The 18,302-nt window shown below is 39.2% G+C and overlaps 1 long non-coding RNA gene across 1 annotated transcript in view; it reads left to right on the top strand.

The window, feature by feature from the left end:
- The window catches only part of LOC127486866 (uncharacterized), a 192,354-nt gene that overhangs the window by 172,493 nt on the left and 1,559 nt on the right, over positions 1-18,302 (top strand). The gene's annotated exons all lie outside the window — the stretch shown is intronic.

Raw genomic sequence — 18,302 nt, 5'->3', positions numbered from 1 at the left:
AATGTACCTCAGGCTTATAAATCAGCATTCAGTCACTTTAAATCAAGCTAGATTTCTTGAAGCAAAACTACTCTTATTATTTTTGTATGACTGCTATGACCCATAGTTTATATAAACAACCTCACAATGTTCCAGGCTCTTCAGATCCAATGGAAAGAAAACCTCCATGCAGAAGGGTTCTGGGATATTGTAAACTCCCACTAACACAGCAGCTCTGGTACTCACGACACTAAAAACATGTGACCTTCCACTCAGAGTCCTTCCCAAACTCACTGCATCAAGGAAACATGTCCTGTCATTAATTATTTTACATTTTTTGCATAATGGAAAAATTTTTTAAAAATTAATAATCCCAAAAGGTAAAAATAGAAAAAAAAACCCTCATAATCCACCTAATGAAAAGCTTCAGTTATATCTTGGTTCATAACTTTCTAAACTGCTCTCTTTGTTGATAAATGAAAATTTATTTTTATAATAAAGCAATAGGGGAGTGGGTGTTGGTATAGCTGTTAAGTCACTGCTTAGGAAACCTGCCTCCAAAATCAGAGTCCCTAGTTTGAGTCCTGGATCCTCTGCTTCCAATGCAGCTTACTGCTTATGTACATCCTGGGAGGCCATTGGTGATGGCTCAAGTACTTATGTCCTTGCCACCCACATGGAAGATCCAGATGGAGGTCTGGACTCCAGGCTTCAACCTGGCCTTGTCCTGGCCATTGTGGGCACTGGGGAAAGTGAACCAGGAGATGGAAGATTTCTGACTGTCTCTCTGCCTTTCAAATAAAGTGAAAAAAAATTTAAAAAGCAGGCCTATTATATTTTCTGCTTAATAACATATTAAATAGTTACATATCATTTAACAGTCAGATAGTATTAGTACATGGCTAGCCATGGTTTTAAAAACCAAACTCTGTATGTGACTATTTAAGGTGTCTTCAGAATTTGGTTGTATAACATCATTCTTTAAAAATACCTGCCATGGTCATTGGTAAGTAATTAAATGCTTACTTTTATTAAGTTTTTATTATGTGTGTTTATACATATTTGTTTAAAAATAACATTTTGGAAAGTGGGAATACAGTTATGGGTGGTAAATGAGTTATCACTAGGTCTTAGGTCTGACAGTCTGTCCTACCTCTATCAGCCCAAGAGCCAGATGCCAGGGCTTGGGACCTTCCATGCTTTTATTCCTTTCACTACTGAGACTGGTCTCCTCCCTGGTGCAGTCTAGACTCCAACCGCTGACCCTGGGGATGAGCCTTGCGTGCATAGGGCTGAAGGAAAGGTCCACGGGGACCCTCTGCACTCTGCTCAGCCAGCCTCACTGCTGACAGCTTCCAGAATGTCTGACGAGCCCTCAGACTCTTGCCATGACTACCTGCATGTGCCACTCTGCAGGACACATGCCACCCTCTGAGACTGGCCTGTGGGGCTGTGCTCCAACATTCATCACTCACATAAACACTTTTCCCTTCTCTTGGCACACGATGTAATGATCCCCTACTTTTCCGATTTCACCTGGGTCAGGAGATACAATTCTGAACCACACAATTTCTGGAATGGAATGGGTTTACATTTTAGAACCACTATTGCAATTTGGAGCCAAGAGAGAAAGTATTTATTGCACCCAGTTGGAAATCTTCTATGGAATTCATTTTCAACAGAGTGGTAGATTATGTTTAGTTTGGAATGATTGCGGCATTTATGTGTTTCTGATATCTCTAGCCCTGTGTGTTGTATTTCTATGATTTTCCCTTTTAAATTTATGACAATTTAAACAGTTTGTTAAAATTTTCTGTCTTATTTCATTTCTGTAACAGTTGATATCTGGCTGTCCTTTTTATAATGCAGAGTGAGAACTTTCCCTACTGTGTGTGATAAATGTTGTCCAGGTTCCATTGCCAAGAATGTGTTGTCCAAAATGCCTGTTTAGTTTTTAAAGAAGGAACTCCACCCTTTGCTTGGTTTTAAGTATGTGTGGAATGTTATGACAGAACACAGTAGAAGCAATGGTCTGATGTGGAAATGCAGGGGAGACAAATACACATGTGAAATAAACTCAGCATTTTAATAAAGTAAAAAAAATAAATTTATGACAAATCCCACTAACTGAAGATGGGAAGAAAGTAGACCCATTAGAGTGTCCAAACTATCCTTCTGCTCACATATAGTAAAGTACATTAAATACTAAAAACTAACCTAGCTTCTTCTATATCCATACTCCTCCCTTCCCTTGGTGGAGTGTGTGTCCTAAAGCTCAAGGTAAAGTGTGAGGCACAGAAGCAAAGAGCACAGAAATGACTTTGTGGGTTATAATACTGTCATCATTTACACAAGATTGTAACATTTGATACACTGAACTTACAATCTGTGCTGATGTTTATTTTTGGATATTGAATCATTAAGTTGGCAAAAATAAGTTTCTCTACTTCAGTGTCAAGTGTGTATATACAGCATTATACATACAACATCCAGAACCAAAACATTCAGTTGGAAGAGATCTCAGAAATCTAGCCCATGTTACGCAGTGTAGACATGAGAAAATTAAGCCAAGGCTAAAAGGCTTTAGGTTTCTTCATTTTGGATTTTGAGTATCCACAAGCAATTAAGAGCCTGGTTATGAAGTGAAAAGAACCAAGTCTAAACCCAAGAGAAAAATTCTTCAAGAAAGTATCAATAAAATGTAGGCAAAAATTAATAGCTGTTGTCTAGTTAAACAAAATCCAATTCTTTTATTCTGTTTTCTTTTTATTTCTAATGAACACAGGGTCTCCTTTCAAGATAATTCTGCTTTGAACACAATTAACATTTTAGCACAAACCTGCAGAACATTATATAATCAGTATGCTGACGCGTGGCTTGACCCTTCTTCCCACCTATCTCAGAAATACAGCCCCATTTTTCTCCAGAAAGATAGGTCCTTCCTTGGCTATGGAGTTTTGCCTCACGTGTATTCTGTGAGGAATACTTATACATTTGCTAATATAAAATGTTCTTTTGGAAATTTAGTAACTCTTTGCATATATTAGTATTTGATAACTCCAAAATGCTTTCCCTCCAAGATTTTATAACGCTGTGAACTTGCTAGGATGTAAAAGGGAGAAGTTGTTGCTGTTGTCTGTATTTCTTTTTTCAAGCATTATGTAAGGATACCACTTGCTTCCACTATCTTGACGATAGTCACCATCTTTATCTACTCTTCAAGGTTGAGTCAGAGCCGGCAGTGTCTTCAATGGCTCCCTCCCATCGAGAGGTATTCCTCCATAAAAAGCTCCCTCACTGGATTCAAACTGCCCTTGGAATGCCTTCTGAACTCCTTAGCTTTTGATTTTTCCCATTGCTATCTCTATCTTTCAGTTGAATTCCTGTTGGGATGGACTTAGCTGCTGTGGAACTGATTCTTTGGGCCTCTGGCCTTTCAGATATTGTTACCTTACTACTAGCTTGATTAGTCCTTAAATCCCAGCTCCTGAGAACCAGTCAGGTCAGACTGACTAACCTGGAGGAATGTGATACCCAGGAATGCAGGTTTACCAAGGATGTATTCTGGTCAGATGGAACTACTGGACTAAGTTGTCAGTTTCCTTATTCATCTTGGTCTGCAGCATCTTCCTCTGCAAGTACTTCAGCTAACCATACCCACTTCCTGGTACCCATCCGCATACAACTATGTGACTAAAATATGTATGAAGCTTTTGTTTTTGCCTATATCAGATTTGTATTCAGAAAAGTGGGGTTTGGAAATACTAGCTCATATTTTTTTTACTACTATGGGTCAGCTTTTGGTAAGCAAATCTGTCTAAGACCTGCCTTTTAAAAAAATCCAACAGGACAAGCTAATAAGAAATTAACCATGAAAACAGTATGGGGGAGGCGGATGTCACACAAAAGATGCAACTTTCCTCTTCTTGTTTGGTACATTTGAGACAATGAAACTGAAGTTGCTCTCTTAGAAGACAAAGGGACCACATTATTAACAATGAGCTGTTGGTTTTCATATTTACATTGCTTTGAGCCACTTGCCATGCTTCTCCCTGGAAAATTGCCTGGTGGTGCTAAAGAAGATCTGTAAAACAACCATGTAAAATGCAATATTTCAAAGCATGGTCCATGGGGGTGAGTCTGGCTGTGTAGCATAGGCAATTTGCTAGGGTGGTTACTTTTGCTGCAGATTTCTTAATAGAGGCAACCAGGTTATAAGTGTATATATCTCAGATTGTCATTAAACTCTGTCTGGGAAAACCAATAAAATGTAATTGGCTTTTCTCTGGAAGATGAGATATTCCACTGAAATATGTAAAATGAAATATATTCAATAAATTAAATGATTTTTAAAATACAAAGCATTTCTGTATTTGAAATGTCTCTAGAAAGAATTACTGGTTTAGTTTCTAGTGTCACACCCAGAGTAATCTTACTTTCAACTAGGAAAAGTACCCACAATTTGCAAACTTTATGTTTTTCAATAGAAATTCCCTTATCAATGAATGTAATTTAAAACTGCATTCAAGAGGTCACTTAAAATGTTTGAATGTTCTTAAAAAATTAATTGTAAAATATAGGACAATATATCAAAAACAATGTCAATATATAAAACTCAATTTTGGTTTGGCCAAAGAATCAATGAATTCTAGAAAACCAATTTTATAAATTTTTATTTTTCCATGAAGATTGTTAAATATTCAACAAGATCAAAATGAACTCTATTTTTAGCATTGTCTACATGAAAGGCAATTCTTAAGAAATTGATAATTAGGTAGAATTTTATTCCAATAATGGAGACTACTACCATACTTTCCTATCGAAGGCACTAACACACTAAATGGCATAACTGAGACTATAGTCGAGCTCCTTGTGATGAACTGATTCTCATGGAGCAGTGAGAGCACATAGTTGGTGCAAGCTGAAATCACTGCAGTCTCCCAATATATCAACTTGATGATTACCTGGGTAGCTTTTCCTGCTGACTCCTTGTCAACACATGATAGCCTACTTGGCATTGTTTGACTCTGTTCTAAAATGCAGAAATAGGCAAATTAACCAGCCTTTCTTTTGAAGTAAAATACACACAGCCTGGAAGCTGACAGGCACTATTACAAGGAACTAAGAAAGGAAACCCTCAGAGACCCTGCCTCTCCTGGAAAAAAAAAAAAAAAAGCTATAAGAGGCCATTAAAACAACAAAGCTGTTGAGGTAAAACCCTATTTTAAGAAGCTTTAATCAAAGAGCAGCATGAATCTTATATTCTTGTTTTTTCTTCCCCACTATTAATATTATCAGTTCCTTAGGGCACTCAGTAAGAAGCAACATTTCAAAATCTCTCCTGGAAAGACTAAGCAAAAACGTGAAATACATATTCTCCCAAGGAAAGAATTTAGTGTAGAGGAAGACATGTTTTAAGGAAGAGTAATACTAAGAAACAAGCATGCCTTTGCAAGCTTTTCATAGCAAGTAGTAATTTAAGATAGCTGCAGAGAAACCTACAGAAAGTACAGCTTGACTCCCTTTCCCAGGCTACTTGCCTTAAGGTTTGCCTACCTCTTCCAGCTCTGTTTGCTGTCTTAATGCAAAAGGGTTTGGTCAGACACAGTGTAATAGAAGTGAAGAAAAGCACTGCTTACACAGCTAGGCAGATTTGGGATTCAAAACAGGTTGCTGTGTGACTTTGGAGAAGTTCCATAAGCATTCCGGGCTCATTTTGTTAATCTGCAATATGGGGATACTGCTGACCTCCAAGGGACTGTTATCAGAAGGAAGTGACATCTCTAATTCATGTAGGAGCCTGACACAGGATCAAAAAATGGCATTTGTTTTTATTGCTACAAACTGATTCCTGGGTGAACTTTCTGTGACAGTAACTCTTCGCCAGGACATTCATTTCCATTCTAAAAGAGGTTTCTAGAGACTTGCAGAATTCTTAGAACTCAAAGATGTCAATCTATTTGGGTATTTCACAGTCTCCCTCATCGGCTTGTGGGTGAGTTAGTATTTGTCAGGGAGGCTTCCTTGTGTCATTCAAATAAATGTGCAGGAAGCTGAAAGCACTGGACCTGTGTCAAAAGAATTAGGTTCAAACGATGGTTTTGTCACTTGCCAACTGTGTGACTTTGCAAACTTCACTACTTAAGGCTAAGTGATCTGGGCTTTCTCATTTCTAAGATAAATAATGATATACCACAACATGAAGAGGATCATATGGCACAAGGCATGACAACAAGACTTTCGATGGGCAGTGCTAAACAACTGTAAATTACTGCCATGATCCGTTCCTTGCCTTTGTCATGGGACATACCCCAAGGTTGATAGAAATTTCTTATCACTGAGAAACAATAAGACTTCCTTGGTCACAAAAAAATACAGAGAACTGAATAAAAATACACATATACAACACAAAACAATTTTGATTCAAAATTTGGATATCTCAGAATTAATTTAACTAAGAGTTAGTATTAGCAGACACTAGTCTTGTTTGTGTGATCCCTTTGACTCTTAGACCTGTCAGTATGATCAATTGTGAACTGAAAGTAAGATCGAAGTCGGCGAACTCAAAAGGCTTCCATAGCCTTGGCAACTCATGACTAGAGCCTAGGGAGATTACTGACGCACAAACAAGAGCGTCAAATTGTTAAGTCAACAACAGGAGTCTCTGTGTACTTCTCATGTGGGATCTGTCTTTAATGTGTTGTCCAATGTGAAGTAATGCTATAACTAGTACTGAAACAGTATTTTACACTTTGTGTTTCTTTGTGGGTGCAAACTGATGAAATCTTTACTTAATATAGACTGAATTGATCTTCTGTATATAAAGATAATTGAAAATGAATCTTGATGTGAATGGAATGGGAGAGGGAGCAGGAGATGGGAGGGGTGCAAGTGGGAGGGAAGTTATGGGGGGGGAGCCATTGTAATCCATAAACTGTACTTTGGAAATTTATATTTACTAAATAAAAGTTAAAAAAAGAACCTTTAAACATTAAATTTTGTGTGAATACCATTTTGCTTCATTTTCGGTGCATTTCATATAAATAATAAAATGTAAAAGAGGCAACAGTTTCACTGAAAAGAAAATGGAGCAGAGGAACATATGAATATTAGGACTTCATTCACTATTTAGGTAAGAGATGTTAGTTGTGTGCCTTTATTTCAGATCTGTACTGAGGACTGGAGATATATGTAGAGGTGAATAAGCCAGATCAAATACCTGCACCATGAAGTATATTCTAGCAAGGGAGACCTAAGAGAAAAGCCCATTTATGGGTAAGCCTTGAATAACAGGTTATCATCAAAGAACAAAAACTGCTTAATATATAGCACATTGGATTCTGATCAGTAGATTTGGAAAAGCAAAACATATCAAAACTAGAAAAACTTGAAGATCTTACAACTTATATTTGTATCATACAGTTTAATTGAGAGTACTGAACTAAAGTTAAGAAGTAGTCTCATTGATTAAGTCAACTAATGAGAACAAAAATACAGGACAACAGAATATGCAATAGCTCCAGTTCAATGTAAGTGCCAACTGGTTGAATCTGAGCAATGGGTAGATTCTCAGCATTGCTCTTTCAACTGTTAGTTGTTACAAATATTAGGTGGTCACATATGTTTTGCAGGGAAGAAAAACTGCTCTTAAGGCCTTGTCATCATAGAAAAGGCTGCTGATACATTCTTTTTTCTATAATGGGCAGGGCAAACTCCAGGAAAAGGAAAGGTCAAGTCTCTGTGGCTTTTTTCTATGTTGATTCATCATGCATTTATCAGTGAGTATAATAGCATCTACCTCATAGATTTTGTTCAGGTAAAGTAGAATATAAATCCATTAGCACAATTCTTGTTACACAGTAAGTTCTCAGTGGATGTTAACTAGCATCATTGGTATGTTGGTCTCATTGTTGGCCAGACACCCCTCCAGGAGCTGGAGATGTGAAGACAATTGGGACATACCTGTGCATTAAGAATAGAGCAGAGGCAAAGATGCCAAAGAAATGAAGCATAACATTCACTGTTAAAAAGGGGCAGTGGCCTAGTGGGAAAGGCATTCTCTAGTATAGAGGGAAATGAGGAAGGAGTCAGGGGAGCCCTTAAGGTGGACGCTTTCCCAGTATTTTTAATGGAACTGCAATTTTGCAATGGCAACTTCAGGAAAAAAAATTCTGTCATCTGTGTGGAAAGTAGTTGTGATTACATTGATTATCAAAGATTTACAACTCAAATGTACAGGGTTATTTTCATTGATACAATTAAAAGCTCATATAATTAGACTGGATATTTACATCTATGATAGAATTAAAGCTGGCTGTTGTGAAGAGTGTTGACGTTTTGAGATAGAGAGGAGAGTCAGGCTAGTCTTCCCTATCATTCTAGATGAGAAATCTGAGGTGCACAATATAGTAAGTAAAAGTCCCAACACAAGTGTATTGTTTTTTTTGTTGCTTTCATTAAATACCTGAGGCAGGCTAACTTTCCAAGGAAAAGAGGTTTATTTTTGTTGAGAGTTCTGTAGCTGCAAGGCCTCAGGGTATCATCTGGTGATGGTTTTCTTTCTGGCAAAGTCCTAGGATGGTGCATGGTGTGACATGGCAAGAGACAGAATGTGTCAGTCAATGTCCATGACTGTCTCTTATAAAGCCATTGGGATTCGACCACAGAGGCTTCAACATAACAAACTGATCCAGTCTACTCACTTCCTTAAGTCCCTACCTCTAAACTGCCTACCTGGATTAAGTTTCCACTCTCTAAATACCATTAACATAAGACTTTGGGGACTAAAATTCCTGAGTTTTAGTGGGCAACTATTCGAACCATATCAACAGGTTTTGTCTCAATGAATCAAAATATACAGGCAAAAATTCATACCTGTCTGTACGGTGCTACCTAGTACAGCAACCATGAGGTACACGTGGTTACTGAAGTTTAAAAAACTACAGTTAAATAAAATAAAAGATATTTCAGTTCCTTGGTTGAACTAACTACATTTCAAGTGCTCAATGCAAGTAGTAGCTCCTTTATCAAGCAGCACAGACACAAAACATTTTCATTAACTCAAAGCACTCTACTGGACTGCACTGCTAGTTTTAAAAAGTATGAGAAAAAGTAATTTTCAGCCAATATTAAAAGCATTTCGCAATGAATAAAGAGCTTGTTTAACACTGTGAACAAATTTTCAAATGTACTTTTAAAATCACCTGCATATTTACTAGTCCATAAGAAAATCTAACTCAGCACATAAGTGTTTCACAGCAAAAACTGGGTGGATGTCTTAATGGACTGCATACCTGTACAGATAGATCAAAGTTGAAGTGCAATTTTTAAAATAGGGGTAGAAACCACTTTAATGTTCCAATTGTAGGGCATTCCAGGAGCAATCTAATACAACTGTATCACACAGACAGAAAGAAGAAGGAGGAAGCAAATGGAATTTGTGTAGACCATTTTTGAGGAGAGAATTCATAAAGGAAGGAGTAAAGCAGGGAACATAGGTTGAAATTTTTTCCTAAAATGTTTACAAAGTAAACTTACAATTACTTTTTCTATAAATTTAGGAAATAAAAAAGGTATTAAGGTATTTTCCTTCTGCTGACAATATTTCTTCACAATACAAAAAATTCATAAAAATTATGTCTTAAAAGATGTGCTTTAAAAGAACATGCCAAATGTAGACAAAACCTTCTCTAGTTTCTTAGGGGACATTGTGATTATGTGACGATTAAGAACTGAGAGGAGGGCAGTTTGAGATTTTACAACATTTAAAAAATACTTCTTTCAGGAAGCTGTCTTTGGATTAACTCAAAAATTCTACTTCAGAGTTTGCTCTGAGACCTAAGAAATCAGTTAGCTACTCAGTGTCTTTATCCAATTTTGTTTTCCTGTAAAACAATATGTGAGTTTCATTTATGCAAAATATTCCTTGCTTTTTTTCCTTCTGTGTTTCTCTTTCTGATTAGTAAAACTCATTATCAATGGTCACTAAAAGCCTTTAAACTAATCATGTGGGTATTTGATATTCGATGTACCCTCCGACCTAAGCCAAGGGAGTGACTGTGATGTAGTCTCCACTTGGAAATTCCTCTCCTATTATCATTTAGTGTGTTTTCTCCTTCAGTTTAATTTTTCTATATGCTACCTTATAAATTGTATTTTCACCTCATTTGTACCCAACATTCTAACTTTTTACATATTAATAATTCATTTTTTGAATATTTTCATAGCTTACATCTAAAAGATTTTCTCAAACCTCACTCCACTAAATGTTGTTAAAAGTAAAAAAACAGGCCGGCGCCGCGGCTCACTAGGCTAATCCTCCGCCTAGTGGCGCCGGCACACCGGGTTCTAGTCCCGGTCGGGGCGCCGGATTCTGTCCCGGTTGCCCCTCTTCCAGGCCAGCTCTCTGCTGTGGCCAGGGAGTGCAGTGGAGGATGGCCCAGGTGCTTGGGCCCTGCACCCCATGGGAGACCAGGAGAAGCACCTGGCTCCTGGCTCCTGCCATCGGATCAGCATGGTGCGCCGGCCGCAGCGCGCCAGCCGCGGCGGCCATTGGAGGGTGAACCAACGGCAAAGGAAGACCTTTCTCTCTGTCTCTCTCTCTCACTGTCCACTCTGCCTGTCAAAAAATTAAAAAAAAATAAAAAAAAGTAAAAAAACAATAAGAGAAATGAGGCTTGTCAATGACTTCACTTGGTACAGTGTAGTATAGAGAGTTAATCGGTAACCAGTATACCTGCATGCTTTTATGAATTACTAGTGAAACTTTTCTAAAGTGTACTTTGGACATTGTTTCATTTAATCTCTAGTTCCTACAATGTATGAAAAATTATTGGCAAGATTTTCCTTTAACACACTCAGTATATCAATTGTTGATACCAATTTACACATAGTATTTTCTGTAAAGTTTGCCATATTTTATTTTGCCATATACATGTTGGAAATGAATCCAGATCATTGTCTTGTTTGCATATCAGTTGGTGAGCTAAGGTTGGTAGAAGGGCAGCTATTCAAAATTCAGCCAAATATCAGTAGGGGAGGCATTTTCTAGGAATGTGCTTGTGGTCACAAGCAGCAGTTTCCATGCTGTCCACCTAAAATCTAGAAGCAACAGCAAACTGAGCAGTGTTGTAGCCTGAAGCAGTGGGGATGGCCTGGCCCAGTTTAAGCAAGGATTTTAGCTGCTTCCAAGGGGAAAAAGGTGGACTTGTAAATAGTTACAGGCAATGTAAATATTAAATAAAATCTGTACCAAACTGTGTGTGTGTGTCTGTGTGTGTACGTATTGCAAACACACATATGTAAACAGTGACGCATTTTAACTAGATTTCTCGAAAGAATCTGTACATGTGATTTTTTTTGTTTAACCCAAATAATTGATTCTAATGGATACAATTTTAGGTGGAGGGTATGGGGGTCTCAGTAGGCTACAGACATTATCTTCTAGCATTCACCTGGTGAGTCAACAACTATTGAGTGCTTATTGTGTAATGGACAGTTTTAAGCATCAAAGACATAAGACAAAGAACTTTAAGGAGGTGCTCAATTCTAACTGGAGCGAGAGATACATAAACAGATAGTTACAATATAATATGATAAATGCAGAGTTACAGATACGTATGGCCCTTTCCAGTAGCACAGAGAAGGGTCTACTTCAGCCAAGGGGCAGGGAAGCGTAAGGTTCTGGGAAAGTTTCCAGGGAGATGGTCTTGAGCATGCAGAGTGGTGCCAGAGGGGTGAATACAGGTGGGAGAAGGAAAGACAGGGAGAGACCACGGGAATAAGGCTGCAACATGAGACACTATGGAGTGTGTGTACGTGGGAGCATGAAGGGGACAGAGAGACGAGTGTGTAGGGGTAGAAAAATTGAAATGGAGATAAAGAGCAGAGAGGAGAGAGAAAAAAAGGGGGAGAGGAGAGGGAGAGTGAGAGGGAGAGCGAGAGCGAGAGAAGGAAAAAAAATACACAATCCAAATTTAAGGATGTGTTAAGTCAGAAAAGTGGCAAACCTTGAAACCAGAGAGCTGAGTAAGGACTTGCACAGACAGTTTAGGACATACGACAGTGGTGCAAGGGCTGCAGAGAATCAGAAAGCTCAGTACCCTGGGAGGACAGGTGGGGGCAGACAATGTGAGATTAGTGATATACCAGTTTTCTCTATAAGAGACCACTAGACTGGGAAGCCATAGCAGGAGGGTATGAGAGATAAGGAAACCTGAAGAAAAAGACAACACAGGGAGTCCACCATGAGTTCTTTCTTCATCGTGCCTGCAGTGCTGCACTGCTTCCAGTTGCTCCGCCTTCACAGAAGTTGAAAATGTTTCCTACACCCTGACCACTCTTTCTATGTTTCAAAGCACCACAGATTCTAGATTAGATGGTGACTCAGACACTAACCTCGGGACACGTGAATGAAAACCCATTTCCCTCATTCAATTTTTTTAGATGTCATAAAAATTATAAGTCAGATGGACTATGTAGAGGCAGGAACTCTGTCCAGGGACAAGAAGAAGAAGGGCTGAAGACTACAGCATCCCCCAGGATTGCAGAAACCAAGAGGTAGATGAGGGTGCTGGTGGCAGAAAAGAATGGAGGGGAGCAGGTGAGGTGATGAACACCAGTAACTCAAGGACCTGAGCTAGATCAGGTAGATGCCAGTGAACCCAAGCTGCTCTCTTTATTTTCACGTGTTCATCCCTGGACACCTTCACCTTCCTCCTTCTCTATACTTAAGACACTGTTTCAAGACTGAGGTCAGAGGCCATCTTCCTGCCATATTTTCTCCTGCTCTGTAATCAATTTCTTCTTCCACAGAGCATGGGTTTGTGACTGTGGTTTCCTGTGCTTGCCAGCAGTTTCTTTCCTTTGCCTTCGCTCCTCCTGTCCTGGAAGCTCTTTCCCAGATGGAATGCCTTTCTCCTTGACCTTCTTCATGTCTTTATTCAAACGCCACTGTCTCAAATACTATGCCCCTGGACACCCGATTTGTCACTGACGTCAACATAGGACTCTCCTTTCTCTGCCTGTTTTTCTCTATAATACCTACCACCATTCTAACATAAATGATAGAATCCCATGCCATGAAAATGGATGTTTGGGGCCCGGCGCTGTGGCGTAGCGGGTAAAACTGCTGCCTGCAGTGCTGGCATCCCATATGGGCGCCGGTTCAAGACCTGGCTGCTCCATTTCTGATCCAGCTCTCCCCAATAGCCTGGGGAAACAGTGGAAGATGGTCCAAGTGCCTGGGCCCCTGCACCCACGTGGGAGACCTGGAGGAAGCTCCTGGCTCCTGGCTTTGGATTGGCGCAGCTCTGGCCATTGCGGCCAACTGGGGAGTGAACCAGCAGATGGAAGACCTCTCTCTCTTTCTTTCTCTCTGTCTCTGTCTCTCCTTTTCTCTGTGTATAACTCTGACTTTCAAAATAAATAAATAAATCTTTAAAAAAAAAAAAGAAAGTGGATGTTTGTTCTTTGCTTCCTATCCAGTGCCTGGAATAGAGACTGACACATAATAGGTGCTCAATGCATATAGTATGAATGAATGAATCCTGTCTTGCGTTATGATTGCTAGAGTAGCTGTCAGTTTAGCTCAGTAGACTACAAACCTTGAATACCAAGAATTGTGTTGTTTTTCCCTTGTTTGTCACAACACTTGAAAGCTAACATGTTCCTTGTATTGCAGTGAATTGGGAATTCACTTGAAACCCTTCAGTGTCACCTGAATGGGTCTATTTGTTTGTTTGATTGTTGCTTACAGTGATGTGTTGCCACTGTTTTATGTTTTTGGCACTGACTCACTTCAGAATACAATTCTAGGAATTTATAACAATTTAAAAGCCTTGTTTAGTTCAAGAGAAGTTACCTGCAGAAAATTCCTCATTTCTTTCACATAAACTAAGTATGTATAACTATTCCGGACATTTTCACAGAGTAAGACATGGGAGTATTTTTCATATAGGGCTCTACATCTTCCTGACTTCCTTTGGTTCTTTTAATTATAATCATCAAAGTGTCAAAAGTCCTTGTGTTTTTATGAAGAATTACTTTTGGAAAAAGTATCATTCTTCAGTATTTTGCCTTCTCCATCTCATTCATTCAGAACACATAATGTATTTTTCCGAGGATCTATTATCAAAGTATTATTTTTTTGTAAATGGGTATGACAATATAATGCATCATAACAATCATATTTTAATGACTTTCTGGATAATGGCGGGATCCACAAAAACCCTGAAACCATCTCTCCTTGAATAGGTTATTTGGAGTAGGTTTTTTTCTCCTTTAATGAAACCAATACCCATTTCTCCTTTATTTCCCTTACACATTTCATTAGTACCAAAGTAATATGCAAGCTAATTTTGATTGTTAGATACTGGGAAATAGCCATTGCATATGAGAAAGTCACTTAGTTTTGTTAACGTGCTAAGAGAAAACACACACCTGTGGATATCACAGACATAAGATCTTCTGTAATTCTAATATAAATATAATACTAAATATACAGAATAATAATAGTAAATATTCAGTATCTTCTCACTAGAGCAACAAGTACTAGGGTTTGGGCTTCATGTTGCCCAAACATTCAATACCTGCTAAATTGGCACAGGAAATAGTGAACTGGCCATACAAAAGAATGAAACACAAAATCGCGTCAGAAAGTAAGAGGGGTTTTTCCAGGTGACCTCTCAAAAATCCTCAAGTTGTATATCTCCTGTTGTCTCACAGGATGCCCAGAGGGGGTAAAATATGATTTCTAATGTGGGCAAGTCTCAATGTCTCCAGTACTAGCAAGATGCTGGATCTTACTTTCTTTTCTTTTTGTAAAATGTGGAGAATAGATAAGACCGGTTTCTTAAGAGATGGATGCAAACTACTGAAGATGACTCTAAGCAATGAGCAGACATGGTACTAAATACTATTGAACCAGCTGAGCCAAGAGCCATTTCCTCCTGATTCTTTTTAATTCTGCTATTTATTCAAGGAGAAAAGTCTCAGTTTGATGCTACTTATCTTCAATACCTTTCAAACGAGTTTTAATATGAACTACAAAATATACTTGACTTTCAATGTCAAGGAGTTTTGGCAATATTAAACTAGAATTTAATAACAATACTTTGTTTTGCCTTGTTTTTGAAGGTTACCTTCAATTAATGGAAAGTGATGTGGTTTTCCATTTCTAATAATAATTTAAAAATTCTTGTAATAAAAGCATTAAGGTATAAATGTCTATTTAACTGGTATTTTTTTTTTTTTTTGACAGGCAGAGTGGACAGTGTGAGAGAGATACAGAGGGAAAGGTCTTCCTTTTCTGTTGGTTCACCCCCCAGTGGTGAACCGCGCTGATCCGAAGCCAGGAGCCAGGTGCTTCTCCTGGTCTCCCATGGGGTGCAGGGCCCAAGGACCTGGGCCATCCTCCACTGCACTCCCGGGCCACAGCAGAGAGCTGGACTGGAAGAGGAGCAACTGGGACAGAATCTGGTGCCCTGACCAGGACTAGAACCTGGGGTGCCGGCGCCGCAAGGTGGAGGATTAGCCTATTGAACCGCGGTGCCGGCCAAAATAGTATTTTAGATAACTGTGGAAGTTATCTAACTTTCACAAACTCATGAAGACAGTATGTGATTGGCTGAAATAGGAGATGCGTCATATGTCTGAGATGAATTAGAAAATCTCTGAAGTCCATCCACCCTTGCTTATTTAAAGCCCTAAGATTTATTTGTATAACAAATGAAGATTTAAACAGCATTGGATATTGCTGACTGCCTTGTACCCTCATCTTGGCTGGGAAACCAACATAGGGCACCAGTCTCTTGTTCAGGTCTGCTACAAGGTCATGGGAAAAGCATCATGGACAGAAGAACACAATGAGGAGCACTGAAGGGACAGTTCTGGGACAAGCCTCCAAGGAGGAGTGCAATTCTTTTGTAAAAAATGACTAATTCATCATTTTTGAAATGGGAAGCAGTGTAGGGCAGAGGTGAAGTTGAGGGTTTTGGAGCCAGGGTAGCTCTTTGCACTAGCTAGTTGTGCTATTTTTAGCAAGTCACCTAATTTCTCTCTGCTTTCATTTCATCTGTCAATTGGAGAAAAATATCTACTAGATTATTGTAAGGGTTAAGTAAGACAGAGTAAGCAATAATGCCTGGAATAAGTCAGGCATCCGTAAGTGGTAGCTGTAATTCTTACTCACAGATGAACACAAAAGCATTTTGAAAAAGGGTGCACTCTCAGTGATTCTCACATCAAAAGGACACATCTGGCTTCACTAACTTATTAAAATGCACTCATCAACTTGACCACTAAAAACCTGTGTCTCTTCCTGCTTCCCCAACCACAGGGAATCCCTACTTCTCAGAAAGCTGGGTTCATTCTACATTGGTTCTCTTTTCTTCCTTCCACTCAAGGATCAAAATATAATCACAGCAGTGACAAGGATGGCTAAGAATAGTCCAGTATATTAAATGAAAAATTTTATTATGTAAATATAGATACTAAATTTGTTCTTTACCATACCAGTAAATCAGTGATGAAGAAGTTATTTTTCAGTTCTCAAAAAATTCCATGTAATATTTATAGCCTCTGAATATATTTAAAGCAAAGCATACTAGGGATAAGAAAAAAGTTCCATAAGGGGAGAAATAAATATGCTAAATGTGTGCAGTATATCTGTCCTATGAGGCTCAAGCACACTTTATGCAGTGCAGAGGGCTTGGGAGTGCGAGCTAAGCTGCATTTCCCTGGCTGTTCTTTTTAACTGTAAAGGAAGGTGATAAATTATAAATGTGCCTGAGCCACCCAAGTATGACAGTTTTAATTTTCATTTTAACAATATGTACAATACCAAATGCATGAAACTCAGTTGGAATGTGACAAGACAGCAGAGGATACTGGAAGGTGAGGCTGAGAAGGTGAGCTTGTCCTTCCTGCCCATTATCTCCTGTCCTAGGGACACTGGTTAAGGATTGACAGCATCTCCCCACTTTGCCATCTTCACGCTAAGTCTAGGGTGATAGTTCATGTGTCTGTTTGCACACAAACTTGCCAGGCTAATGACTGCCAAAATATTTTACTGGCTCTCAGATCCTATGTTATCTACATAAAAAATATTTTCCTGCTTCATTTTCCACCCCATAATTTTTCCCTTAAATTCACATACATAGCTACCTGTAACATTCACAGCACTTCTTGGTTTCTTTGTCTCTCTTTACTCCCTCACAAAATGACACTCAGACCGTTTATTTCTGAAGTCTTTTACTACCTCCCTTTCTCCATCAGTCTTATTTCTGAAGCGCTTCTATTTGGAGCTCCCAGATCAGTTATTTCAAGGGTGATAATTTTCCATCTCTGTAGCATTCTCAGGAGAGGATGTGAGGAATATTCCACTTACAGGAGTTCCTGCAATTGTAACAAGGGTGAAATAAAATCAAAAAAGTCTTGGTTCAAAAAAAGTCTAAAATTTGGGATTGTCAAACTGATGAAAGGAATGAGTAAAATGGAGTTACATAACAAAGGAATGCTATCAACTGTCTTTGTCTTTTTCATTAACAATCCACTCCACACAGGAACTCTGAGTGTGGTCCTGTAGCAGGTACTCACATCATGGGAGATGGGGACTGCCAGCAGGAAGGAGGATGCAGAAACTTCAAGGGTGGGTGAGGGTAATGCAGACCTTGTGAGCAAGAATTTACATGTGACAATCTCAGAAAAAAAATTTGGCCAGCGCCGTGGCTCACTTGGCTAATCCTCCACCTGTGGCGCCGGCACACGGGTTCTAGTCCTGGATGGGGTGCAGGATTCTGTCCCGGTTGCCCCTCTTCCAGTCCAGCTCTCTGCTGTGGCCCGGGAATGCAGTAGAGGATGGCCCAAGTGCTTGGGCCCTGCACCCACATGGGAGACCAGGAGGAAGCACCTGGCTCCTGGCTTCGGATCGGCGCGGTGCACGACCATAGCGGCCATTCTGGGGGTGAACCAACGGAAAAAGGAAGACCTTTCTCTCTGTCTCTCTCTAACTCTGCCTGTCAAAAAAAACTGTAAAGATAAATAATTGTATCATCAATAAATATGAAAATATTTTCCCCTTTTTAGATAAAATCACTGTCTAGGAAATGCCATCGAAGTAAGCATGTCTTAAAATAACACTACTCCAAAGCCTCATCAGAAAGGCTGAGTTACAACAGTTAATAGACGTAGTCTTCACAAGCTCTATGGAAGGAACAGTCGTGCATCACGGCTTTCCTCCGTGGGCACCCATTTACAAAGGACAAGGCAGAGTGCTGTGAAGAATGGCAGTATTTCCTCTGGCCTGTTACTAAGTGCAAGGTGTC

The sequence above is a fragment of the Oryctolagus cuniculus genome, chromosome 5 (genome assembly GCF_964237555.1).
Source record: "Oryctolagus cuniculus chromosome 5, mOryCun1.1, whole genome shotgun sequence".
NCBI lineage: Eukaryota > Metazoa > Chordata > Mammalia > Lagomorpha > Leporidae > Oryctolagus > Oryctolagus cuniculus.
Note: the sequence above shows the minus strand (reverse complement) of the source record. Positions and strands in the feature narration are given on the sequence as shown.